Source organism: Elephas maximus, chromosome 16 (genome assembly GCF_024166365.1).
Source record: "Elephas maximus indicus isolate mEleMax1 chromosome 16, mEleMax1 primary haplotype, whole genome shotgun sequence".
Taxonomy (NCBI): domain Eukaryota; kingdom Metazoa; phylum Chordata; class Mammalia; order Proboscidea; family Elephantidae; genus Elephas; species Elephas maximus.
In genome coordinates, this window is record NC_064834.1 from 23,950,488 (window position 1) to 23,958,749 (window position 8,262).

Consider the following 8,262-nt stretch of genomic DNA (forward strand, 5'->3'; position numbering starts at 1 on the left):
TGGTAGGTCTCTGAGGAGCTTTTCCAAGGCAGGAAAATCATGACATTCATGAAATCAGGTCTGCCCAGGGACCAGACAGTTCTCCAACACATGGACCAACCATCCAGCACACCCAAGCAAAGAATGTACCAAGAAGAAACCATGGCTTTTGCTCTGAATCTCCAGGGCATTGCACAGTCCTGGTCACATAGCCATTCTGAAAGCTGACCACATCCACATGCCCACAGACTCCTTCTAGAAAAGTAGCCATGGGAGGTGAGTTCTGCACAGGTTGCCACGTTACGGTCCAGGAAACCTGCTGGGGTCAGTGCCTGAGCCATGCCACCAGCCAAAGGCCAGTAAGCTTATGGTGTAGTCTGACAGAAGAACTAGACAGTGAGCCACTAAACCAATGAGCTTCTTCCCTGGGGAGTTTCAACACTTCCAAAAGAGTCAGAAATCAAGAGAGTAATATAGAAACCAAAGGCACACAGTGAGAAGTCATAAGCAGAGGTCATAAGACAGCAGAAACCACAGGTCAGAGAAGACCGTAGAAGAAAACACACTCAGATATTTCTATAGAGATAAAATCTCTACAGAAACTGAGGAAGGATGAGTTTATTCAGGAGAGTGGCTGAGTCTGAGAGAATAAGAGCAACTGTTGGACACCTACAGCTACTGTTGAATTAAAACCATCTGCTCTGTTTCTTGAACCTGACTACTTGGTTCCCAGGAAGGCTTTCTGTCTTCCTTCTTGCTCCTGTATCCCCACAATAACCCTCCCTCACCTTATATAACCTGAGCTGCACTCTTCTCTGGAACCTGGAAGAACTTCACTAACTTTGTGGGCGAGGGTGGGGAGGGGGGGTTCAGGGATGGGAAAGTGAAGCAGCTGGGAGAGAAGAAGCTGCTGCTTTGGGATCCTCAAATCAGAAGATCAGGAAATTTGAAACAAATTGCCCTGACAGCTTCAGGGAAGAGTAGCCAGCCAGCAACCCCAACTGTTTGGCAAAGCTGGAGGAGAATAGCAGGTGAAGCCAGGAAACCTCGTTCCTGACAAGCTTACTGCAGCAGTCTCCCAACACTGAGCGTGCCCATCCAAGCCACCCTCTCTGATAGGATAGTTCCCAGCGGGAAACAATAGAGACCAATTATGTCTACCATTCAGGAGCTGCAATGTAACAAATAAAAGCCAGCATCATCTCTGAGGGAAGCCCCTTGGTCACCCTAAACAGCTGCTTCCAATGGTGAACCAGGGCCCACATCACGGGAGTCGCTTTCTGGCTTCTTTTAGCCTTTGTCCTTCTCCTGAAGCTCATTCTCCCACAACCTGGATTCTCTGGATGCCTGCTGTGAGGAAAGAACTGGCACGTGCCCTGATTCAGCCATCTGTGCCTCCTCTCCCCACCAAAGTGAGAATGCATTCAAAATAATTTCGAAAGCACATTCTCTCCATTCAATTTCTACTTCAAGACCTCGCTATAGAGGGCACATCCGGCATTTTCATTCTTGGCAGCAGCTGAATGGGGGTTGCTGAACAATACTCTTAGCACTCGATCGAAAGAAAGGAAGACTTGGGGAGAAAACAGGTGAAAGCTCTTCAGAGCTTCAGAAAGAGACAGAGCCCAGTGTAGTAATTGCCTTCCAGGTGGTCAAACTGCATTGCTCAGGAGTTGAAGTGAATGGGGGCAATTCCAACTCACAGCCCAGGAGAAGGCAGCAAGTAAACATGTGACTTTAATTGTTCCTAGTTCAACATTTATGTTATACATTTTTATACTTAAGCCAGCTTTAATTTGTTTTACCTTTGTCCACTTTCACATTAAATAGGCTTTTTAGAGGGCTTAAAAGAACTAACATATTTGAGTAATTTCCTTCTGCCAGATAACATAACAGGCTCACAGTTTATCGCATGTTATCTTTACAACATCCCTACAAGATGATGGAGCCCCTAGTGGCATAGTGGTTAAGCATTCGGCTGCTATTCAAAAAGTCAGCAGTTCCAATCCACCAGCTGCTCCTTGGAAGCCCTGTGCAGCAGCTCTACTTTATCCTATAGGGTCGCTATGAGTCGGAAGCAACTCGATGGCAATGGGTTAACAGGTATGAGATAATTACTTTCATGTTTATTTTAAAGAGGAGTGAATCAGCTCAGAAGGTTATGAAACTCAGCTGGGGTCACACAGTTAATATGCAGAAAGAACAAGACTTAAACCTATGCTTTTGCTATTGCCTCTCCTAAAGGGAGAGGGTGTTTTTCTGTATCGGAGAAGAGAGATTATTTGGGCTCCGAAATTAAAGCGCCTTTGCTGTTATTGGTTTTCCATTTCTGCGATAAATCAATTCACACTAGTGTCAGACTGTGAGGATCAGTCATTTCTAGAATAGTTACGTAATTATCAATCCCTAATTAACATAAGCCCCATTTTAGAAATGTAGCCAATGGGAATCAGAATCTTATCTAGTCCCAGAGAAACCAACATTTTAAACTACAATTTAGACTTAAAGGACTCCTTTTTTTTTTCTATAATGTCTAAATACCAGCTGCAGTTTTTCTATTGTTGAATTAAGAAGATAATTAATTACAAAAATAGAATACAAATCCCAACGTGCTTTTATATGAATTACATTTTATTAAACACAACATCATCTACAAACATTTGAAAAATTAGTAGTCCTTATTTGTAAAGACATTATTTATTCCATCTACAGACAATGATTGTTCACAAACAGATTTAAGATGCCTTAGAAAAACTCCTCAGCCCCTTAGAGGGACCTCAGCCAATAGTTTAGGGGCCCCTATCCAGGTCAGCCCCACAGATGGAAACAGAGAAGCCAAGAGGAGAAAATTACATGCTAAGGGCCAACAGTAACAAAATCAAGTCTACAATCTCAATCCCCTGGCTTAATTTGCACTTCAACACACTTTCCAACTGGGAAATAGCCTACTCAATAGTGAATTACTCACCTTCAGTGTCTTTTCCTAAAACATTAACAGTTTGCTAGAACAAGAAACAAGAACAAATTTCACAGGTTCATGCTCAGATATACAAAATATAACTTTATTTTTCTAAAACTGAACTTAACATCTAACTTGAATCCCTATCCTGTCCGGGACAAAAATGTTCATCTTAGTCAATTCTGAGTTAACTTAGTCAATTCAGAGTTTTCTCTTTTCTAAGGGTTGTATCCGATGCACAGCAGGGCAGGACAGGGAGGACTACATGGGGTCACAGCATTGGAAGTGTCTTGTCTTTGAGTGTCACTGCACTAAGGGGCACAGTGGGTAGATCCCACCTTCATTACTGTGTGATAAAGATGAGGATGAATCCAGTTCCCACTTAGAAATGGATCTAGTCCTTACCTTCCCACTTCTCCATCCTTATCACCAGCCATGCAAGCAATGCTGTTTCTCCAACCCCAGCCACCTGGAGTTTACAAGTTAAAAAGGCATTATTCTTCAGACTAGCTGCCAATGCAGCCCTTCTCTGACCCAGCCACTCCAAGCTAAGTCAGAGCACACAAGCTAAAAGGACACAGTCCTGTAGACTACTAAATTGGCAAATGCCAACATCTGCTGGCTGTCACTTCCTCTGTGGATTTGCTAATTCCCTGGAACGACTCACAGAATCTCACAGAGCATATTGTCATACTTACTACAGATTTGTTACCACTAAGAAAAGAATACAAATGAAGATATGTGGCGAGCGAGGTTCAGGAGGGTCCCAGAACAGAGCTTTCAACCTCGCCTGGACTGTCCCCAGGGATGCAAGGCCCTTCCAAGAGCAGATGGTCTTGCCAACCAGGAACCCCCAAAGAATTTCCATGTTTAAAGCCTTTTATTGGCTTCATTGCATCGTCATGATTGAGGCCTCACAGCATAGTCATGATTGATTGAATCACTGAATATGCATGATTGACTAAATCATGCCTCCCTCCCTTCCTAAGGTTAACTGACCAGGTGTGGTCTTGTAGCCCCCACTCATATGCACAAATTTTCAAGTGTTGCCTGGTGATTTTAGATAACAAAGACACCCTGATTTCTCAGAAAATCCCAAGGACTATCTTGGAGGAAGCCCTGGTGATAAAATGGTAAAAGTGCTCAGCTGCTAGCTGGAAGGTTGGTGGTTCAAACCCTAATGGCCACTCTGTGGAAGAAAGATGTGGCAGTCTGCTTTCTTTGATTTACAACCTTGGAGACCCTATGGGGCAGTTCTACTCTGTCCTGTAGGGTCTCTATGAGTCAAAATTGACTCAGCTGTAGTGGATTTGGTTTGGTTTTAGATCTTTCAGAACCAAAGACAAGGTCCAAATTGAGTTCTTTGTCTCATAGTCATTTGTTTTCCTCACAGCTCTCCTTAAGCCTGTTTAAGGGCAGGACAATTATTTGAGCACCCTCTCATGCCTTTTCTCTCACTATTGCCTCTGCCCTCGGTGGCAAAGCTATATTTTGAAACTCAAGAGCAAGGAATTATTCTCTTTTCTTTTTTCCTATCATCATAATTTCTGTGGCTCCCTTCCCTGAAGCATAAGGGATACATGCAACTAGGAAAATACACCGGTTAATACCTGAAAACATGGTCACGCTACATTGTGTTTTGCAGGAATGAAAGTAATTACAAATAGATTGGCATCACTATTGAAGTTTCTTCCAATTAAATCATCAACATACATCATTTCTTGTGAATCAGTCCCAATGATATAACTGACATTGCTTCTGGCCAAAAGTGTCATGGAAGATCTCTCCAAAGGACAGGTATGAGTTCTGGAGTAAAAATGATAGTAAAATAGGTACCCTAGTTCTCCTCACTCTAGAAGAGAATGAGACTCATCAGATATCAAGTGACATCCCCATGCATCCATTAAGTTGTGAAAATTGCGGAGAATAATGGGCACTCTTTAGTTCACGTGAGTTGCAGGTTAAGTTGCCTGTTTTAATCGCTCCCTAGTAGTTCTGCTTGGCCAACATTCTTCTTCCTTCCATCTAGCATGACCTAAAATAGTCACCATCAATGGGCTGGGCAACAAGGTCCAGTCGTTGCCTCCAGAAGACCCCCAACTAAATGAGACCAAATCCAAATGTCAGTAGCCTTTCTTTTTTAAGGATAAAAACAGAGTCAAGTAACCTCAATAACCCAAATTTTCTGTCTTGGCCATCACTGCACTCAATGGATGTTCTCTGTGTCAAGTCCCCATCCCTGCTCAAAAGGGAGTCTTGCAGGTGCTCACACCCCAGCCTGTCTCATCTACTACAATCACCAGGTACCGCCTGCCATGATGATGAGGTACTTTATGAAAGGCATCTTGCCTGTACCGGTCTGCTCTAATTTCCCAAAACTTGTCATTAATCTCCTTTTGATTACAGCACTGCATCTCACTGTATTTTAAGCAAATATATAACCTGAAAAGGTATAATATTACGTGTCATTGCTGGCTATGAAACTCCCAGGTGAAATTAAGGTATCACATTAGCTGCAGTGAAGAAGAAACGCCTAATTAGAGGGGATTCAGAGAATGGGGGTTATGAAAGACATCACATCAGGGGCTAAAGCAGCAGACACAGTGTGGGAGGAAGCACAGAGGGGGGCAGTATTGAGAGGGAGAGGAGTGGAAGGAAATGAAGGAGGGATAACATAAGGTGAGAACTGAAAGGTCAAAAAGAAACGCGGCAGAAGAAGCCAGTCTGAAAAGGCTCCACACTGTGATTCCAACTATATGACATTCTGGAAAAGGCAAAACTATATAGAGTATAAAAAGATCAGTGGTTGCTAGGAGTTTGGAGATGGGAGGAAGGATAAATAGTTGGAGCACAGGGGATTTCTAGGGCAGTGAAAGTATTCTGTATGATACTATAATGATGGGCACATGACACTGTGCATTTGTGAAAAGCCACAGAATGGTACAACATGAGTGAGCCCTAATGTCAACTATGGACTTTAGTTAATAAAAATGTATCAATATGGGTTCCTCAGTTATGACAAGTATACTGCAAGACATCAGTAACGGGAAACTGAGTGCGGGGGAAAGGCAGTGTACGAAAACTCTGTAATTCTCAATTTTTCTGTAAGGCTAAAACTGTTCTAAAAAAAACAAAAAAACAGAGCCACTGCCGTCAAGTAGAACTGCCTCACAGGGTTTCCAGGTCTGTAATCTTTACAGAAGCAGACTGCCCCATTTTTCTTCTGCAGAGTGGCTGGTGGGTTCAAACCACCAACCTTCCAGTTAGCAGCCAGGTGCTTAACCACTAAAAAACAAAGCCTATTAATTAAAGAAAAAAAAAGAAACTTGTCTCAATTCCTTTAAACAGGAAAAAATTAAAAAATGACATAATGGCTTTTCAGGTTAAGCCCAAAATGAGTAGGAATTTCTATTAAAAAAGGAATAATGTTCCCCAAAATTGAAATTATAACCATAGAGTCTCATCTATAAAATGATAAGCGGTGTTGCATGATTGGATGATTTCACAGATTTGCCCTCCTCATGATTTCTCTTATCCATAGCTAAGAAAGAAACTCAAACCTTTAGTTAAATGATTAAAAAATGACTACATAACATTTCAGGTTGTACTGATGCAGTAAACAGTAGGTCTGTTACCTCTCTCGATCTGAACACTGCGCTTTCATTAATGTAGCCTGAGGTAGTATTCGGAGTCCCTGGGTGGCTGCTAACCAAGGTTGGAGGTTCAAGTTCACGAAGAGGTGCCTCAGAAGAAAGGCCTGCCTGGATAAGTAAAGTATTACTGAAGAAGGACAAAGTGGGAGGCCTCACACTACCTGATTTTAGAACCTATTACACCACTATGGTAGTCAAAACAGCCTGGTACTTGTACAACAAGAGATACATAGGCCAATGGAACAGAATTGAGAATCCAGACATAAATTCATCCACTTATGAGCAGCAGATATTTGGTAAAGGCCCAAAGTCTGTTAAATGGGGAAAAGATAGTCTCTTTAACAAATGGTGCTGGCATAACTGGATCTCCATCTGCAAAAAAATGAAACAAGACTCATACCTCATACCATGCACAAAAACTAACTCAAAATGGATCAAAGACCTAAACATAAAATCTAAAATGATAAAGATCATGGAAGAAAAAACAGGGACAACGTTAATAGCCCTAATATATGGCACAAACTGTATACAAAACATTACTAACAATGCACAAACACCAGTAGAAAAACTAGATAACTGGGATCTCCTAAAAATCTAACACTTATGCTCTTCCAAAGACTTCACCAAAAGCGTAAAAAGACAACCTACAGACTGGGAAAAAAAATTTGGCTATGACAAATCTTATCAGCATCTAATCTCTAAAACCTACAACATACTGCAAAACCTCAACAACAAAAAGACAAATAACCCAATTAAAAAGAGGGCAAAGGATATGAACAGGCACTTCACCAAAGAAGACATTCAGGTGGCTAACAGATACATGAGGAAATGCTCACCATCATTAGCCATTAGAGAAATGCAAATCAAAACTACAATGAGATATCATCTCACCCCACACAAGGCAAGCACTAATCCAAAAAACACAAAATAACAAATGTTGGAGAGGTTATAGAAGACTGGAACACTTACACACTGCTGGTGGGATTGTAAAATGGTACAACCACTTCGGAAATCAATATGGTGCTTCCTTAAAAAGCTAGAAATAGAACTACCATATGATCTAGCAATCCCACTCCTTGGAATATATCATAGAGAAATAAGAACCCTCACATGAATAGATACTCGCACACCCATGTTCATTGCAGCACTGTTTACAATAGCAAAAAGATGGAAACAACCTACGTGCCCATCCATGGAATGAATAGATAAACAAATTATGGTATGTTCACACAATGGAATACTACACAATGATAGAGAACAACAATGCATCTGTGAAACACCTCATAACATGGATGAATCTGGAAGGCATTATGCTGAGTGAAATGAGTCAGTTCCAAAAGGACAAGTATTGTATAAGACCACTACTATAAAAACTCAAGAAAAGGTTTAAACACAGAAGAAAACATTCTTTGATGATTACGAGGGTGGGGAGGGAGGGAGAGGAGTATTCACTAACTAGACAGTAGACAAGAAGTATTTTAGGTGAAGTGAAGGACAACACACAATATAGGAATGTCAGCACAACTGGACTAAACCAAAAGCTAGGAATTTTCCTGAATACAACCAAATACTTCTGGAGGCAGAGTAGTAGGGGAGAGGGTCTGGGGACCATGGTTTCAGGGGACATCTAGGTCAATGGACATAACGAAGTTTATTAAGAAAATGTTCTGC